Source organism: Hyla sarda, chromosome 4 (genome assembly GCF_029499605.1).
Source record: "Hyla sarda isolate aHylSar1 chromosome 4, aHylSar1.hap1, whole genome shotgun sequence".
Taxonomy (NCBI): domain Eukaryota; kingdom Metazoa; phylum Chordata; class Amphibia; order Anura; family Hylidae; genus Hyla; species Hyla sarda.
This window is the reverse complement of record NC_079192.1, coordinates 373,410,761-373,429,927: the sequence shown is the minus strand read 5'-3', so window position 1 is coordinate 373,429,927 and position 19,167 is coordinate 373,410,761. Positions and strand designations below refer to the sequence as shown.

Genomic DNA, 19,167 nt, shown 5'->3' with positions numbered 1-19,167 from the left:
GTATCGCACTTTCCTAATTGGAGGAAACTAGTATCCGCATGAACAGGATTTCAGCATAACCATCCTGAGCACAAAGTCTATACATTATTCAGATCCACCAATGTATAGATCATTGTCTGTTGAACAATTCTGTCTCTGAAACTTTCAGTGATTTTTTTTTTTTTGCAGTTTGCATAATATATGTCCTTTTGTCATGTTGAATGATTGTCTAGAAAAAGGTGTTTCCAAGGTTGTTGCAGTAAAGATCATTTATTACAGAACTGGCACTGAGCACCGACGTGCATGGATGAATGATGCTTAACCCTTCCTGAACCCCATTATATGCCAATGTTTCTCTGTGCGGCTTTGTATTGAAGGCAAAGAAAGGGTTAAATTTCCCCCCTCTTCCAACTATTGCTATTAAATTGTATGCAGACTTGCCTGCTTTCATCATCATCAAAAATATTGGTTGCGCTTTGTAACCAAGATACAGATTGGAACTCGCATATTTAAGTGCAGAGGAGCGTGGTGCAGCTTTACTAGGAATGGGTTTATAGGTTGTGGATTTTCCCATCTTAACTTAGTTAACATAGTAAAACTTGTAGGGCACGTCAAGTTAATTATTTTTGCAAATACATTTACTTTGCAAACTTTCCTCCTTCTGATATTCTTTTCCTCCCCTTATTGACAGCTGGTTGTCTAGGTTACAGACCACCTCTTCATTCTAGAAGAGGTGGTAGGGCTAGAGTATATATATCTATATACAGCTGGATGGATAGATAGATCTAGAGTGGCGTGGTGGTCAGTAACCTAGACAACAAGCTGTCAACAAGGGGAGGAAAAGATGAGTAATATGAGGAGGCAACTTTTAATATATTGTTCCTTATGTAATTATAAAACACTTTGCTATTTACTTGCTGTTAAAATTTTCAACCTTTTATATGTTTTAATGTGATCGAAAAAAAACGGCCACTAGGTGGCTCTGTTCTGTTCCGTGGCGCAAGTCAAACAGTGAGTTTGGTCTCCTCCCGGCCTGGCAGGAAGCCAAACTCGGAAAGTGCGTGCGGGGTATGGTGAGGCATAGGTCTCGCAGGCTTCAGGGACGTTGTGTCTGCTGGGGAACGCCCACTTTCTCCTGCCGGGAGCTCACACAATGTGAGCAAGAGGAAAGGTATGATACAGAACTTTTTAAGGGTACGTTCATATGGGCGGATTTTTTTGCGGGTTTTCCACTGCGTATTTTAAAGTGGGCGGGCTCTTCTCGGCTGTCCGCAGCAGATTTTCCGCAGATTTACGCTGTGGAAAATCCGCCGCAGTCCCAACTGACTTCAATGGGGCTTGCGGCGGATTTTCCACAGCGTAAATTCCACCACGGAAAATCTGCTGCGGACAGCCGAGTAGAGCCCGCCCCCTTTCAAATACGCAGGGGAAAACCCGCAAAAAAATCCGCCTGTGTGAATGTACCCTAAAGCTCTGAAACTTTTTAAGGGCAGGAGGGATGTTAGGGATAGTTAAGGAATATAATCTGAGTTAGTTTAGAAAATATGGTTTGATGACAGGTACTCTTTAATTTATTTGAATAAACATTTACCTTGACGTGCATTGCAAGTTTACCCATGTTAGAGAAAACCTCTTAAGGCAAAGTTTCCACTTGTTTTTTTTTTTTGTGGCCAAAAAAAAAAACTTCTGAAAGAAACGCCACAGCATTTTCCTGTTTTTGGCATTTTTTCCCCGCATTTTTTCTGGCGTTTTTTGGCTTTGAGTGGAAATTGCATTTTTTGGCCGCTTTGACGTTTTTTCAAAATTTGTTGTGTACCAAAAAAAAAAAAAAAGGGATGCAGTAGTGATAGCAAATTTTTTGTAATATTTTTTTTATAACGAAATTTTTATTAATTTCTAAACAGGGATCAATTTATGTAGGTGGACAGGGCACTATAATAATAAAAATGTAGTGTGTGTGTTTCTCACTTTTTTCTATATTTTTTAGTTAGTACTACTACTGGAACACACTGTTCCATGATTGGAGTAGTAGTTCCTGTACTAATAGACAGATTGCCCTGGGTGTCACTCCTGACACCCGCTGTGATCCCCCTGTGTATAGATGCGGCCGGCTGCTCTTCTATGGTCCCCTGCACTGACGTATATATACACCTATTCATATTTCCCACAGAGAGTTGTGATTGGCCAGATGGTTACAGCCAATCACAACTCTCTTTGGGAAATATGAATATGTGTATATATACGTCAGTGCAGCGGGTCCATAGAAGAGCGGCCGCATCTATACATTATACAGAAGGATCGCAACGGGTGTCAGAAGTGACACCCGAGGTGATCTGTCAATAAGTGCAGGAACTACTACTCCCATCATGGAACAGTATGTTTCATGCTGGGAGTAGTAGTACTACCTAAAAAATAAAGAAAAAACTGTGAAAACCACGCACACAAAAACTACATTTTTATTATTGTCGGCTACATTTTTAGTGCACTGCCCGCTCACATAAATTCATCCCTGTTTAAAAATGTAATCAAAATTTAGTTATGAGAAAAATACATTTCGTTAAATACAATTTTTTCCATCACTACTGTATCTTTTTTTTAATATTCTTTGTTAATGGTACCATATGAAATTTTATTAAAATAAGGTATCTCCATCACTTTTTTTTTGATCGCTAAAGTCCCAAAAAAAATTAAAACCGCCTGCAAAAACACATAAGTTAAAACCCACATGTCGTTTTTCTTGGCATTTTTTTTTACTTCCATAGAAGTCTATGGGAGTTAAAAAAAATAAAAATAAAAAAACGCCAAGAAAAACGGCATGGGGGTTTTAACTTTAGTGTTTTTGCAGGCGGTTTTAATTTTTTTTTTTTTACTTTAGCGATCCAAAAAAAGTGATGGAGATACCGTTTTTTAATAAAATTTCATATGGTACCATTAACAAAAAATACCACGATTTCAGGGGGAAAAACGTCATAGGCTCAACATGCTGCGACTTTGCAAAACTGCCAAGGAGCTGAAAAAGAGTGAAAAAATGCCAAAAGGATAAAAAAAAAACGCTAAACAGGAAAACTCAAAGTGAAAAAATTATTTAGCGATTTCTCATTGATTTACAGCTAACATCTTTCCGCAGGGTTTTTTCAATGAAAAAACACCATGGGGGTCGTTTTTGGGGGGAAAACGCTCAAAAAAAGCCAAGTGGAAACTTAGCCTTAGGGTCTCTTCACGTGTACAGTATTTTGCACATATTTGATGCTGTGTACAGTCATTTAGTTTACTTTGAAATCTGCAGCATAAAATCCTGTGCATCAAATACACTGTACCTTAAGGTAGCTTTTAGGTGTACAAACCTAAAACTGTTCCTAAATGTCTGCCCCCCCCCCCCCCCCCCCACGTTCTATGCAGTCGGCGGTGATGTCTTTATCTGCCGTTCCCGGCGTTGACAAGTGCTCAGTGCTGGCTTATGACTAATTACCTGATTAGCATGGCCTTTGTTTCCAGACACAGCTTGATTGAGTGAAATCTAGAAGGAATATAGGGACACCAACACTTACCAGCAGTCTCTTCTGCATTACCTGATTGAGTTATTTTCAGGGCCTAAAACTGTGACTATTTGGTTGCGTATAAGGTGTCCGTATCTGGGAATATATTGCTGAACATTCTGGAATGAAGTCTACATTTCATGTCGCATTAGAAAAATGGTACATAGCAGACATGAAAAGGTTACTTCCGGCTTCTAAAATGATAATATATCTTTAGGATGTCATTAGTTTAGGATCAGTGAATATCCGACCTCTGGGACTCCACCAATTCTCCCACCAGTGAATGGGCTGGAACACTGATTCAGCACTGCTTCCTCTTACTATGTTTGCCTGTACAAGGGGCACTCCAGCCACTTGGCGGAGCAAGGTAAATTTAGAAGGGCATGCAGTGCGAAATCTTTGCTGTGATTGCATATCCTAGCACACCAGGCTGCTCCCTAGTTCCCCTATAATCTCAGCAGGCTTCTTTCTACTTCCCCAGTAGTCTCAGCAGGCTCCTCCCCATTTCACCAGTAGTTTCAACAGGCTTCACCCGACCTCCCCAGTAGTCAGAGCAGGCTCCTTCCCACTTCCCCATTAGTCAGAGCAGGCTCCTTCCCACTTCCCCATTAGTCAGAGCAGGCTTCTCCCCACTTCCCCAGTAGTTTCAGCAGGCTCCTTTCCCCTCTCCCAGTAGTCTTAGCAGGCTCCTCTCTACTTACCCAACAGCCCTAGCAGGCTCCTCTCTACTTACCCAACAGCCCTAGCAGGCTCCTCTCTACTTCCCCAGTTGTCCCAACAGGCTCCTCTGTACTTTCCCAGTAGTCACAGCAGACTTTTACATGCTTCCCCAGCAGTCTCCTCTACTCTTCCCAAGTCGACTCAGCATGCTTCTCTCTTCTTCCCCAGTGTTCTCAAGAATCTCCCACTACTTTCTCAGTGGTCACAGTATGCTCCACCCGATTTCCCCAATAACCTCAGCAGGCTTCTCTCTACTTCTCTAGTAGTAATCTTAACAGGCTCCTCTACTCTTTCCTAGTAGGCTCAGCAGGCGCCTCTCCTCTTCCCCAGTAGTTTCAGCAGACTCATACCCTGTTTCTTAGCAGGATCCACCCCACATCCCCAATAATCTTAGCAGGCTTCTTTCTACTTCCTTGGAGAGTAGGAGGGAAAAAAGAGAAAATGCGTGGCGCTCTCTCCGGGAGCTGTACGTAGGGTCTAGCACAGCTCCAAAGGGGCTGTCGGTAAGTGGTGGGATGTTTCAGCTTGCTGCTCAGTGCCCCCTTGTCCGTCGTTCCAAGTCGGGGTACGAAAGAGACAATATTGTAGAGGGAGTGCAGAAAATGCGGGGGTTCTAGCCTCCGAGCGTATCTTACACCATGCCACACACCATCGGTATGACTTATCCCCTTTATACATCCACCTCACACTACCCCTGTCCATTACACACCATCATCCCCACATCACTTTTATCCCACAGGTCCCTCCACTACCTGCAGCTCCTCCCCCCACAGGCTCTTCTCTAAAAACCCCTGTTCATATAGGCTCTTCTCTCTAAAAACCCCTGTTCATATAGGCTCTTCTCTCTAAAAACCCCTGTTCATATACACATTTACACCCATATAATAAATCCTATGGGTCTCTGCCATATTCTTTCCCAACATCTTCAAGAATCTTTACCCAGCCCTCATATACTCTCCAATTCTTCCTCTGCCATATTTATCCTCTACATCTCCTGCCAACCCGTTCTCTATCCACTCTCTATATCCTCTTCTGCCCTATTCATTCCCTACATCTCCTGCAGTCTTTATCCATCTCTTCTCCATTCTCCTATTCCACATCTGCCACATCCTTTCCCTCCTGTGATCCTAACCCCTCCATATCTATCCTCTATATCCTCTGTCACCACACTTTCCCATCCCTAACGCACACATTAGGATCTTAATCAATTTCACACATACAAATCTATACTTCCAACATCCATTTATTCCTGTTACATAGCGCTTTCATCGCTTCTACATATGTGTGCACTCACGATGTGCATGCTATACACATCCGCGAAACGTGGATGGCCCTGCCCGACAATGCGCACTCGCACTTAACCGCGATGCGCACACGAATTACATTCACAATGCGATCGCGGGTGCCATGCGCCTAGCACGCTGCTGACACAGACTACCACGGCCAGCACACAGGAAGAACCCAGACAGGATACCATGAAAGTACCTACCTCTACCTCAGCAATTTTTTCTATTCACCTACTGTGCCACTTCCCTGTGGACAAACCCCAGCCACAGGGACTAGATTACATCTAATCCTGAACCTCCCATTCCATCCCTTGCCTTCAAACCACTTTGCCCACTGATATATATATATACCAACTCCCTATCTTAACCTGTGTCTCCAAACCTCTATGCTCGCTGAAGTATATATCTTTCCCACTGGATTTTACGGTTGTCATGCTATCCATATGACATTTTGCACTAATATCTCCATCAACCATATATTTTTTAGATTTTTATTTCCATCAACTGGATTTCTATATCTTGGAGTTTTATGTACCTTTTACTTGCATTTTTTTCTTTTTTTCCGTTTTGTTTCTTTCCATTTTAAATATGTAAACATACGTACATTTTTACAGTTATCTTTATGGAAATGAGGAATGCGTGAGAGCATGCTGAAACGCGTTGTCCAGTTACTTTTATTCTTAATAAAAAAAAAGTTCCTGTGTACCATTGGCATCTTCGCATAATTTTACCATCACAGTAGCGCTCGGAGGCTAGAACCCCTGCATTTTCTGCACTCCCTCCACAATATTCTACTTCCTTGGTAGTCACACCAGCCTTCTCTACTACTTCGGTAGTCACAGCAGTCTCCCACCACTTCCACAGTGGTGACAGCAGTCTCCACTATACTTTCCCAATAGTCTCAGTAGGCTCATTTACTCATTCCCAGTAGTGTCAGCAAGCTCCACTTTGCTTCCCTAGTAGTCTCGGCAGGCTCCTCTCCCCCTGTAGTCTCGGCAGGCTCCTCTCCCCCTGTAGTCTCGGCAGGCTCCTCTCCCCCTGTAGTCTCGGCAGGCTCCTCCTCCCCCCCCCCCCCTGTAGTCTCGGCAGGCTCCTCCTCCCCCGCCCCTGTAGTCTCGGCAGGCTCCTCCTCCCCCCCCCCCCCCCCTGTAGTCTCGGCAGGCTCCTCTCCCCCTGTAGTCTCGGCAGGCTCCTCTCCCCCTGTAGTCTCGGCAGGCTCCTCTCCCCCACCCCCTTTGGTAGTCTCGGCAGGCTCCTCTCCCCCCCCCCCCCCCGTAATCTCGCCAGCCCCCCCCCCCCTGTAATCTCGGCAGGTACCTCTCCCCCCCCCCCCCCTGTAATCTCGCCAGGCTCCCCCCCCCCCCCCCCTGTAATCTCGGCAGACTCCCCCCCCCACCTGTGTACCATTGGCATCTGCGCATAATTTTACCATCACAGTAGCGCTCGGAGGCTAGAACCCCTGCATTTTCTGCACTCCCTCTACAATATTCTACTTTCTTGGTAGTCACACCAGCCTTCTCTACTACTTCGGTAGTCACAGCAGTCTCCCACCACTTCCACAGTGGTGACAGCAGTCTCCACTATACTTTCCCAATTGTCTCAGTAGGCTCATTTACTCATTCCCAGTAGTGTCAGCAAGCTCCACTTTGCTTCCCTAGTAGTCTCGGCAGGCTCCTCTCCCCCTGTAGTCTCGGCAGGCTCCTCTCCTCTCCCCCTGTAGTCTCGGCAGGCTCCTCTCCCCCTGTAGTCTCGGCAGGCTCCTCTCCCCCTGTAGTCTCGGCAGGCTCCTCTCCTCTCCCCCTGTAGTCTCGGCAGGCTCCTCTCCTCTCCCCCTGTAGTCTCGGCAGGCTCCTCTCCCCCTGTAGTCTCGGCAGGCTCCTCTCCCCCTGTAGTCTCGGCAGGCTCCTCTCCCCCTGTAGTCTCGGCAGGCTCCTCTCCCCCTGTAGTCTCGGCAGGCTCCTCCTACCCCCCCCCCCTGTAGTCTCGGCAGGCTCCTCTTCCTGCCCCCCTGTAGTCTCGGCAGGCACCTCTCCCCCTGTAGTCTCGGCAGGCTCCTCTCCCCCGCCCCCTTGGGTAGTCTCGGCAGGCTCCTCTTACCCCCCCCCCCCCTGTAGTCTCGGCAGGCTCCTCTCCGCCCCCCCCCCCCCCCACACCCCCAGTAGTCTCGGCAGGCTCCTCTCCCCCCTCCCCCTGTAGTCTTGGCAGGCTCCTCTGCCCCCCCCCCCTCCCCCTGTAGTCTCGGCAGGCTCCTCTCCCCCCCCCCCCCTGTAGTCTCGGCAGGCTCCTCCCCCCCATGTAGTCTCGGCAGGCTCCTCCCCCCCCCTGTAGTCTCGGCAGGCCCCCCCCCCCCTCCCTGTAGTCTCGGCAGGCCCCTCTCCCCCCCCCTGTAGTCTCGGCAGGCTCCTCTTTCCCCCCCCCCCGCCCCTGTAGTCTCGGCAGGCTCCTCCCCCCCCCCTGTAGTCTCGGCAGGCCCCTCTTCCCCCCCCCCCCTGTAGTCTCGGCAGGCTCCTCTTTCCCCCCCGCCCCTGTAGTCTCGGCAGGCTCCTCTCCCCCTGTAGTCTCGGCAGGCTCCTCTCCCCCTGTAGTCTCGGCAGGCTCCTCTCCCCCTGTAGTCTCGGCAGGCTCCTCTCCCCCTGTAGTCTCGGCAGGCTCCTCTCCCCCTGTAGTCTCGGCAGGCTCCTCTCCCCCTGTAGTCTCGGCTGGCTCCTCTCCCCCTGTAGTCTCGGCAGGCTCCTCTCCCCCTGTAGTCTCGGCAGGCTCCTCTCCCCCTGTAGTCTCGGCAGGCTCCTCTCCCCCTGTAGTCTCGGCAGGCTCCTCTCCCCCTGTAGTCTCGGCAGGCTCCTCTCCCCCTGTAGTCTCGGCAGGCTCCTCCTACCCCCCCCCCCCTGTAGTCTCGGCAGGCTCCTCCTACCCCCCCCCCTGTAGTCTTGGCAGGCTCCTCTTCCTGCCCCCCTGTAGTCTCGGCAGGCACCTCTCCCCCTGTAGTCTCGGCAGGCTCCTCTGCCCCCCCCCCTCCCCCTGTAGTCTCGGCAGGCTCCTCTGCCCCCCCCCTGTAGTCTCGGCAGGCTCCTCTCCCCCCCCCCCCTGTAGTCTCGGCAGGCTCCTCCCCCCCCTGTAGTCTCGGCAGGCTCCTCTCCCCCCCCCCCCCTGTAGTCTCGGCAGGCTCCTCTTTCCCCCCCCCCCCCGCCCCTGTAGTCTCGGCAGGCTCCTCTCCCCCTGTAGTCTCGGCAGGCTCCTCTCCCCCTGTAGTCTCGGCAGGCTCCTCTCCCCCTGTAGTCTCGGCAGGCTCCTCTCCCCCTGTAGTCTCGGCAGGCTCCTCTCCCCCTGTAGTCTCGGCAGGCTCATCTCCCCCTGTAGTCTCGGCAGGCTCATCTCCCCCTGTAGTCTCGGCAGGCTCCTCTCCCCCTGTAGTCTCGGCAGGCTCCTCTCCCCCTGTAGTCTCGGCAGGCTCCTCTCCCCCTGTAGTCTCGGCAGGCTCCTCTCCCCCTGTAGTCTCGGCTGGCTCCTCTCCCCCTGTAGTCTCGGCTGGCTCCTCTCCCCCTGTAGTCTCGGCAGGCTCCTCTCCCCCTGTAGTCTCGGCAGGCTCCTCTCCCCCTGTAGTCTCGGCAGGCTCCTCTCCCCCTGTAGTCTCGGCAGGCTCCTCTCCCCCTGTAGTCTCGGCAGGCTCCTCCTACCCCCCCCCCCTGTAGTCTCGGCAGGCTCCTCTTCCTGCCCCCCTGTAGTCTCGGCAGGCACCTCTCCCCCTGTAGTCTCGGCAGGCTCCTCTGCCCCCACCCCTCCCCCTGTAGTCTCGGCAGGCTCCTCTGCCCCCCCCCCTGTAGTCTCGGCAGGCTCCTCTCCCCCCCCCCCCTGTAGTCTCGGCAGGCTCCTCCCCCCCCTGTAGTCTCGGCAGGCTCCTCTCCCCCCCCCCCCCCCCCTGTAGTCTCGGCAGGCTCCTCTTTCCCCCCCCCCCCCCCCGCCCCTGTAGTCTCGGCAGGCTCCTCTTCCCCTGTAGTCTCGGCAGGCTCCTCTCCCCCTGTAGTCTCGGCAGGCTCCTCTCCCCCTGTAGTCTCGGCAGGCTCCTCTCCCCCTGTAGTCTCGGCAGGCTCCTCTCCCCCTGTAGTCTCGGCAGGCTCCTCTCCCCCTGTAGTCTCGGCAGGCTCCTCTCCCCCTGTAGTCTCGGCAGGCTCCTCTCCCCCTGTAGTCTCGGCAGGCTCCTCTCCCCCTGTAGTCTCGGCAGGCTCCTCTCCCCCTGTAGTCTCGGCAGGCTCCTCTCCCCCTGTAGTCTCGGCAGGCTCCTCTCCCCCTGTAGTCTCGGCAGGCTCCTCTCCCCCTGTAGTCTCGGCAGGCTCCTCTCCCCCTGTAGTCTCGGCAGGCTCCTCTCCCCCTGTAGTCTCGGCAGGCTCCTCTCCCCCTGTAGTCTCGGCAGGCTCCTCTCCCCCTGTAGTCTCGGCAGGCTCCTCTCCCCCTGTAGTCTCGGCAGGCTCCTCTCCCCCTGTAGTCTCGGCAGGCTCCTCTCCCCCTGTAGTCTCGGCAGGCTCCTCTCCCCCTGTAGTCTCGGCAGGCTCCTCTCCCCCTGTAGTCTCGGCAGGCTCCTCTCCCCCTGTAGTCTCGGCAGGCTCCTCTCCCCCTGTAGTCTCGGCAGGCTCCTCTCCCCCTGTAGTCTCGGCAGGCTCCTCTCCCCCTGTAGTCTCGGCAGGCTCCTCTCCCCCTGTAGTCTCGGCAGGCTCCTCTCCCCCTGTAGTCTCGGCAGGCTCCTCTCCCCCTGTAGTCTCGGCAGGCTCCTCTCCCCCTGTAGTCTCGGCAGGCTCCTCTCCCCCTGTAGTCTCGGCAGGCTCCTCTCCCCCTGTAGTCTCGGCAGGCTCCTCTCCCCCTGTAGTCTCGGCAGGCTCCTCTCCCCCTGTAGTCTCGGCAGGCTCCTCTCCCCCTGTAGTCTCGGCAGGCTCCTCTCCCCCTGTAGTCTCGGCAGGCTCCTCTCCCCCTGTAGTCTCGGCAGGCTCCTCTCCCCCTGTAGTCTCGGCAGGCTCCTCTCCCCCTGTAGTCTCGGCAGGCTCCTCTCCCCCTGTAGTCTCGGCAGGCTCCTCTCCCCCTGTAGTCTCGGCAGGCTCCTCTCCCCCTGTAGTCCCGGCAGGCTCCTCTCCCCCTGTAGTCCCGGCAGGCTCCTCTCCCCCCCCTCCCCCCTGTAGTCCCGGCAGGCTCCTCTCCCCCCCCCCTCCCCCCTGTAGGCCCGGCAGGCTCCTCTCCCCCTGTAGTCTCGGCAGGCTCCTCTTACCACCCCCCTGTAGTCTCGGCAGGCTCCTCTTACCCCCCCCTGCAGTCTCGGCAGGCTCCTCTTACCCCCCCCCCCCCTGTAGTCTCGGCAGGCTCCTCTCCCCCCCCTCCTGTAGTCTCGGCAGGCTCCTCTCCCCCCTCCCCCCCCCTGTAGTCTCGGCAGGCTCCTCTTACCCCCCTGTAGTCTCGGCAGGCTCCTCCCCCCCCCCCCTGTAGTCTCGGCAGGCTCCTCTCCCCCCCCCCCCTGTAGTCTCGGCAGGCTCCTGTCCCCCCCCCTGTAGTCTCGGCAGGCTCCTCCCCCCCTTTAGTTTTGGCAGGCTCCTCTCCCCCCCCCCCCCCTGTAGTCTCGGCAGGCTCCTCCCCCCCTTTAGTTTTGGCAGGCTCCCCCCCCCCCTGTAGTCTCGGCAGGCTCCTCCCCCCCTTGTAGTCTCGGCAGGCTCCTCCCCCCCCCCTGTAGTCTTGGCAGGCTCCTCTTACCCCCCCCCCCCCCTGTAGTCTGGGCAGGCTCCTCTCCCCCCTGTAGTCTCGGCAGGCTCCTCTCCATCCTCCCCCCCCCTGTAGTCTCGGCAGGCTCCTCTCCCCCCCCCCTCCCCCCTGTAGTCCCGGCAGGCTCCTCTCCCCCCCCCCCTCCCCCCTGTAGTCCCGGCAGGCTCCTCTCCCCCGCCCCCCCCCCCCTGTAGTCTCGGCAGGCTCCTCTCCCCCGCCCCCCCCCCTGTAGTCTCGGCAGGCTCCTCCCCCCCTGTAGTCTCGGCAGGCTCCTCTTACCCCCCCCTGTAGTCTCGGCAGGCTTCTCTCCCCCCCCTCCTGTAGTCTCGGCAGACTCCTCTCCCCCTGTAGTCTCGGCAGGCTCCTCTCCCCCTGTAGTCTCGGCAGGCTCCTCTCCCCCTGTAGTCTCGGCAGGTTCCTCTCCCCCTGTAGTCTCGGCAGGCTCCTCTCTCCCTGTAGTCCCGGCAGGCTCCTCTCCCCCCCCCCCCCCTCCCCCCTGTAGTCTCGGCAGGCTCCTCCCCCCCCCCTCCCCCCTGTAGTCTCGGCAGGCTCCTCTCCCCCCCCCCCTGTAGTCTCGGCAGGCTCCTCCCCCCTGTAGTCTCGGCAGGCTACTCCCTCCCTGTAGTCTCGGCAGGCTCCTCCCCCCCCCCCTGTAGTCTCGGCAGGCTCCTCTTACCCCCCCCCCCTGTGTAGTCTCGGCAGGCTCCTCTTACCCCCCCCCCCTGTAGTCTCGACAGGCTCTTCTCCCCCCCCCCCCCCCCCGTAGTCTTGGCAGGCTCCTCTCCCCCCCCCCCCCCTGTAGTCTTGGCAGGCTCCTCTCCAACCACCCCACCCCCCCCCCCCTTGTAGTCTCGGCAGGCTCCTCTCCCCCCCCCCCCCCCGTAGTCTCGGCAGGCTCCTCCCCCCCTGCAGTTTTGGCAGGCTCCTCCCCACCCTAAGTTTTGGCAGGCTCCCCCCCCCCCCCCCCCGTAGTCTCGGCAGGCTCCTCTCCCCCCCCCCCCTGTAGTCTCGGCAGGCTCCCCCCCCCCCTGTAGTCTCGGCAGGCTCCTCCCCCCCCCTGTAGTCTCGGCAGGCTCCTCCCCCCCCCCCTGTAGTCTCGGCAGGCTCCTCCCCCCCCCTGTAGTCTCGGCAGGCTCCTCCCCCCCCCCTGTAGTCTCGGCTGGCTCCTCCCCCCCTGTAGTCTCGGCAGGCTCCTCTCCCCCTGTAGTCTCGGCAGGCTCCTCTTACCCCCCCCTGTAGTCTCGACAGACTCTTCTCCCCCCCCCCCCCCCCCCCGTAGTCTTGGCAGGCTCCTCTCCCCCCCCCCCCCCCCCTGTAGTCTTGGCAGGCTCCTCTCCATCCACCCCCCCCCTTGTAGTCTCGGCAGGCTCCTCTCCCCCCCCCCCCCCGTAGTCTCGGCAGGCTCCTCCCCCCCTGCAGTTTTGGCAGGCTCCTCCCCCCCTGCAGTTTTGGCAGGCTCCTCCCCCCCCTAAGTTTTGGCAGGCTCCCCCCCCCCCCCCGTAGTCTCGGCAGGCTCCTCTCCCCCCCCCCCTGTAGTCTCGGCAGGCTCCTCTCCCCCCCCCCCTGTAGTCTCGGCAGGCTCCTCTCCCCCCCCCCCTGTAGTCTCGGCAGGCTCCTCTCCCCCCCCCCCCCTGTAGTCTCGGCAGGCTCCTCCCCCCCCCTGTAGTCTCGGCAGGCTCCTCCCCCCCCCTGTAGTCTCGGCAGGCTCCTCCCCCCCCCTGTAGTCTCGGCAGGCTCCTCCCCCCCTGTAGTCTCGGCAGGCTCCTCCCCCCCTGTAGTCTCGGCAGGCTCCTCCCCCCCTGTAGTCTCGGCAGGCTCCTCCCCCCTGTAGTCTCGGCAGGCTCCTCTCCCCCTGTAGTCTCGGCAGGCTCCTCTCCCCCTGTAGTCTCGGCAGGCTCCTCTCCCCCTGTAGTCTCGGCAGGCTCCTCTCCCCCTGTAGTCTCGGCAGGCTCCTCTCCCCCTGTAGTCTCGGCAGGCTCCTCTCCCCCTGTAGTCTCGGCAGGCTCCTCTCCCCCTGTAGTCTCGGCAGGCTCCTCTCCCCCTGTAGTCTCGGCAGGCTCCTCTCCCCCTGTAGTCTCGGCAGGCTCCTCTCCCCCTGTAGTCTCGGCAGGCTCCTCTCCCCCTGTAGTCTCGGCAGGCTCCTCTCCCCCTGTAGTCTCGGCAGGCTCCTCTCCCCCTGTAGTCTCGGCAGGCTCCTCCCCCCCCCCCTCCCCCCTGTAGTCTCGGCAGGCTCCTCTCCCCCCCCCCCCCTGTAGTCTCGGCAGGCTCCTCCCCCCTGTAGTCTCGGCAGGCTACTCCCTCCCTGTAGTCTCGGCAGGCTCCTCCCCCCCCCCCTGTAGTCTCGGCAGGCTCCTCTTACCCCCTCCCCCCCCTGTGTAGTCTCGGCAGGCTCCTCTTACCCCCCCCTGTAGTCTCGGCAGGCTCCTCCCCCCCCTGTAGTCTCGGCAGGCTCCTCCCCCCCCTGTAGTCTCGGCAGGCTCCTCCCCCCCCCTGTAGTCTCGGCAGGCTCCTCCCCCCCCTGTAGTCTCGGCAGGCTCCTCCCCCCCCTGTAGTCTCGGCAGGCTCCTCCCCCCCCCTGTAGTCTCGGCAGGCTCCTCCCCCCCCTGTAGTCTCGGCAGGCTCCTCCCCCCCCCTGTAGTCTCGGCAGGCTCCTCTCCCCCCTGTAGTCTCGGCAGGCTCCTCTCCCCCTGTAGTCTCGGCAGGCTCCTCTCCCCCTGTAGTCTCGGCAGGCTCCTCTCCCCCTGTAGTCTCGGCAGGCTCCTCTCCCCCTGTAGTCTCGGCAGGCTCCTCTCCCCCTGTAGTCTCGGCAGGCTCCTCTCCCCCTGTAGTCTCGGCAGGCTCCTCTCCCCCTGTAGTCTCGGCAGGCTCCTCTCCCCCTGTAGTCTCGGCAGGCTCCTCTCCCCCTGTAGTCTCGGCAGGCTCCTCTCCCCCTGTAGTCTCGGCAGGCTCCTCTCCCCCTGTAGTCTCGGCAGGCTCCTCTCCCCCTGTAGTCTCGGCAGGCTCCTCTCCCCCTGTAGTCTCGGCAGGCTCCTCTCCCCCTGTAGTCTCGGCAGGCTCCTCTCCCCCTGTAGTCTCGGCAGGCTCCTCTCTCCCTGTAGTCCCGGCAGGCTCCTCTCCCCCCCCCCCCCTCCCCCCTGTAGTCTCGGCAGGCTCCTCTCCCCCCCCCCCTCCCCCCTGTAGTCTCGGCAGGCTCCTCCCCCCCCCTCCCCCCTGTAGTCTCGGCAGGCTCCTCCCCCCCCCTCCCCCCTGTAGTCTCGGCAGGCTCCTCTCCCCCCCCCCCCTGTAGTCTCGGCAGGCTCCTCCCCCCTTTAGTCTCGGCAGGCTACTCCCTCCCTGTAGTCTCGGCAGGCTCCTCCCCCCCCCCCTGTAGTCTCGGCAGGCTCCTCTTACCCCCCCCCCTGTGTAGTCTCGGCAGGCTCCTCTTACCCCCCCCTGTAGTCTCGACAGGCTCTTCTCCCCCCCCCCCCCCCGTAGTCTTGGCAGGCTCCTCTCCCCCCCCCCCCCCCCCTGTAGTCTTGGCAGGCTCCTCTCCATCCACCCCACCCCCCCCCCCTTGTAGTCTCGGCAGGCTCCTCTCCCCCCCCCCCCCCCGTAGTCTCGGCAGGCTCCTCCCCCCCTGCAGTTTTGGCAGGCTCCCCCCCCCCCCCCCCCCCGTAGTCTCGGCAGGCTCCTCTCCCCCCCCCCCCCCCCCCCGTAGTCTCGGCAGGCTCCTCTCCCCCCCCCCCCCCCTGTAGTCTCGGCAGGCTCCCCCCCCCCCTGTAGTCTCGGCAGGCTCCTCCCCCCCCCCCTGTAGTCTCGGCAGGCTCCTCCCCCCCCCTGTAGTCTCGGCAGGCTCCTCCCCCCCCCCTGTAGTCTCGGCAGGCTCCTCCCCCCCTGTAGTCTCGGCAGGCTCCTCTCCCCCTGTAGTCTCGGCAGGCTCCTCTTACCCCCCCCCCCTGTAGTCTCGACAGGCTCTTCTCCCCCCCCCCCCCCCGTAGTCTTGGCAGGCTCCTCTCCCCCCCCCCCTGTAGTCTTGGCAGGTTCCTCTCCATCCACCCCCCCCCCCCTTGTAGTCTCGGCAGGCTCCTCTCCCCCCCCCCCCCCGTAGTCTCGGCAGGCTCCTCCCCCCCTGCAGTTTTGGCAGGCTCCTCCCCCCCTAAGTTTTGGCAGGCTCCCCCCCCCCCCCCGTAGTCTCGGCAGGCTCCTCTCCCCCCCCCCTGTAGTCTCGGCAGGCTCCTCCCCCCCCCTGTAGTCTCGGCAGGCTCCTCCCCCCCCCCTGTAGTCTCGGCAGGCTCCTCCCCCCCCCCTGTAGTCTCGGCAGGCTCCTCCCCCCCTGTAGTCTCGGCAGGCTCCTCTCCCCCTGTAGTCTCGGCAGGCTCCTCTCCCCCTGTAGTCTCGGCAGGCTCCTCTCCCCCTCTAGTCTCGGCAGGCTCCTCTCCCCCTGTAGTCTCGGCAGGCTCCTCTCCCCCTGTAGTCTCGGCAGGCTCCTCCCCCCCCCCCCCCCGTAGTCTCGGCAGGCTCCTCCCCCCCCCGTAGTCTCGGCAGGCTCCTCCCCCCCCGTAGTCTCGGCAGGCTCCTCTCCCCCCCCCCCCTCCTGTAGTCTCGGCAGGCTCCTCCCCCCCTGTAGTCTCGGCAGGCTCCTCCCCCCCCTGTAGTCTCGGCAGGCTCCTCCCCCCCCTGTAGTCTCGGCAGGCTCCTCCCCCCCCCTGTAGTCTCGGCAGGCTCCTCCCCCCCCTGTAGTCTCGGCAGGCTCCTCCCCCCCCTGTAGTCTCGGCAGGCTCCTCCCCCCCCTGTAGTCTCGGCAGGCTCCTCCCCCCCCTGTAGTCTCGGCAGGCTCCTCCCCCCCCTGTAGTCTCGGCAGGCTCCTCTCCCCCTGTAGTCTCGGCAGGCTCCTCTCCCCCTGTAGTCTCGGCAGGCTCCTCTCCCCCTGTAGTCTCGGCAGGCTCCTCTCCCCCTGTAGTCTCGGCAGGCTCCTCTCCCCCTGTAGTCTCGGCAGGCTCCTCTCCCCCTGTAGTCTCGGCAGGCTCCTCTCCCCCTGTAGTCTCGGCAGGCTCCTCTCCCCCTGTAGTCTCGGCAGGCTCCTCTCCCCCTGTAGTCTCGGCAGGCTCCTCTCCCCCTGTAGTCTCGGCAGGCTCCTCTCCCCCTGTAGTCTCGGCAGGCTCCTCTCTCCCTGTAGTCCCGGCCGGCTCCTCTCCCCCCCCCTCCCCCCGTAGTCTCGGCAGGCTCCTCCCCCCCCCCTCCCCCCTGTAGTCTCGGCAGGCTCCTCTCCCCCCCCCCCCCCCTGTAGTCTCGGCAGGCTCCTCCCCCCTGTAGTCTCGGCAGGCTACTCCCTCCCTGTAGTCTCGGCAGGCTCCTCCCCCCCCCCTGTAGTCTTGGCAGGCTCCTCTCCCCCCCCCCCCTGTAGTCTTGGCAGGCTCCTCTCCATCCACCCCACCCCCCCCCCCTTGTAGTCTCGGCAGGCTCCTCTCCCCCCCCCCCCGTAGTCTCGGCAGGCTCCTCCCCCCTGCAGTTTTGGCAGGCTCCTCCCCCCCCCTAAGTTTTGGCAGGCTCCCCCCCCCCCCCCGTAGTCTCGGCAGGCTCCTCTCCCCCCCCCCCCTGTAGTCTCGGCAGGCTCCCCCCCCCCCCTGTAGTCTCGGCAGGCTCCTCCCCCCCCCCTGTAGTCTCGGCAGGCTCCTCCCCCCCCCCCTGTAGTCTCGGCAGGCTCCTCCCCCCCCCTGTAGTCTCGGCAGGCTCCTCCCCCCCCCCTGTAGTCTCGGCAGGCTCCTCCCCCCCCTGTAGTCTCGGCAGGCTCCTCTCCCCCTGTAGTCTCGGCAGGCTCCTCTTACCCCCCCTGTAGTCTCGACAGGCTCTTCTCCCCCCCCCCCCCCCCCCCGTAGTCTTGGCAGGCTCCTCTCCCCCCCCCCCCCCCCTGTAGTCTTGGCAGGCTCCTCTCCATCCACCCCCCCCCCCCTTGTAGTCTCGGCAGGCTCCTCTTCAACCCCCCCCCCCCCCCCGTAGTCTCGGCAGGCTCCTCCCCCCCTGCAGTTTTGGCAGGCTCCTCCCCCCGTAGTCTCGGCAGGCTCCTCTCCCCCCCCCCCCCCCCCTGTAGTCTCGGCAGGCTCCCCCCCCCCTGTAGTCTCGGCAGGCTCCTCCCCCCCCTGTAGTCTCGGCAGGCTCCTCCCCCCCCCTGTAGTCTCGGCAGGCTCCTCCCCCCCCCTGTAGTCTCGGCAGGCTCCTCCCCCCCCTGTAGTCTCGGCAGGCTCCTCCCCCCCCTGTAGTCTCGGCAGGTTCCTCCCCCCCCCTGTAGTCTCGGCAGGCTCCTCTCCCCCTGTAGTCTCGGCAGGCTCCTCTCCCCCTGTAGTCTCGGCAGGCTCCTCTCCCCCTGTAGTCTCGGCAGGCTCCTCTCCCCCTGTAGTCTCGGCAGGCTCATCTCCCCCTGTAGTCTCGGCAGGCTCCTCTCCCCCTGTAGTCTCGGCAGGCTCCTCTCCCCCTGTAGTCTCGGCAGGCTCCTCTCCCCCTGTAGTCTCGGCAGGCTCCTCTCCCCCTGTAGTCTCGGCAGGCTCCTCTCCCCCTGTAGTCTCGGCAGGCTCCTCCCCCCCCCCCCGTAGTCTCGGCAGGCTCCCCCCCCCCCGTAGTCTCGGCAGGCTCCTCCCCCCCCCCGTAGTCTCGGCAGGCTCCTCTCCCCCCCCTCCCTGTAGTCTCGGCAGGCTCCTCCCCCCCTGTAGTCTCGGCAGGCTCCTCCCCCCCTGTAGTCTCGGCAGGCTCCTCCCCCCTGTAGTCTCGGCAGGCTCCTCCCCCCCCCTGTAGTCTCGGCAGGCTCCTCCCCCCCCCTGTAGTCTCGGCAGGCTCCTCCCCCCCCTGTAGTCTCGGCAGGCTCCTCTCCCCCTGTAGTCTCGGCAGGCTCCTCTCCCCCCCCCCCTCCCCCCTGTAGTCTCGGCAGGCTCCTCCCCCCCCCCCTGTAGTCTCGGCAGGCTCCTCTCCCCCCCCCCCCCCCCTGTAGTCTCGGCAGGCTCCTCCCCCCTGTAGTCTCGGCAGGCTCCTCCCCCCTGTAGTCTCGGCAGGCTCCTCCCCCCTGTAGTCTCGGCAGGCTCCTCCCCCCTGTAGTCTCGGCAGGCTACTCCCTCCCTGTAGTCTCGGCAGGCTCCTCCCCCCCCCCTGTAGTCTCGGCAGGCTCCTCTTACCCCCCCCCCCCCCCGTGTAGTCTCGGCAGGCTCCTCTTACCCCCCCCCCCCCCCTGGAGTCTTGGTCGGCTCCTCTCTCCCCCCCCCCCTGTAGTCTCGGCAGGCTCCTCTAAACCCTCCCCCCCCCTGTAGTCTCGGCAGGCTCCTCCCCCCCCCCTGTAGTTTCGGCAGGCTTCTCCCCCCCCCCTGGCTTTTCATCCCCCTGTAGTTCTGGCAGGCTCCTCTCCCCCCGTACTCTCGGCAGGCTCCTCTATCCAACCCCCCCCCCGTAGTCTCGGAAGGCTTCTCCCCTCTTACCGAGTAGTCTCCACAGGATCTTTTCCACTACCTCTGTAGTCACAACACGCTCCTCCCCGCTTTTCCAGTAGCCTCAGCCGGCTCCACCCCACTTACCGAGTAGTCTCCACGGCGCCTCTCCTCTACCTTGGTAGTCACAGCAGGCATCTTTCTTCTTCCCAAGTAGTACTAGTACATCCATTATTTTTACTATTGACCACAGTGTGGCTATGGAGGGGGCCCTCATTAACCCTAGCTTTACTAGAGAAGATGTGCTTCTGTTCTCTGTTCAGAGTACACAATACAATAAAGGCTTATGTATGAAAAGTGATGTGGGATGTGCACCATACATGTACAGTTTAAGCAAGCACCACAAGTGACACATTCTTCATACAATGTAGGACATCTATATGCTTAAGGTCCCTTAGACTATAGTGTACAGCTACTTGTTATAGCCCTAAGCAGATGCATGTTGATCAGTCTTAGCATCCTAAG

At 59.7% G+C, this 19,167-nt stretch overlaps 1 protein-coding gene across 3 annotated transcripts in view; it reads left to right on the top strand.

The window, feature by feature from the left end:
• The window catches only part of GALNT10 (polypeptide N-acetylgalactosaminyltransferase 10), a 211,708-nt gene that overhangs the window by 178,303 nt on the left and 14,238 nt on the right, over window positions 1-19,167 (top strand). The gene's annotated exons all lie outside the window — the stretch shown is intronic.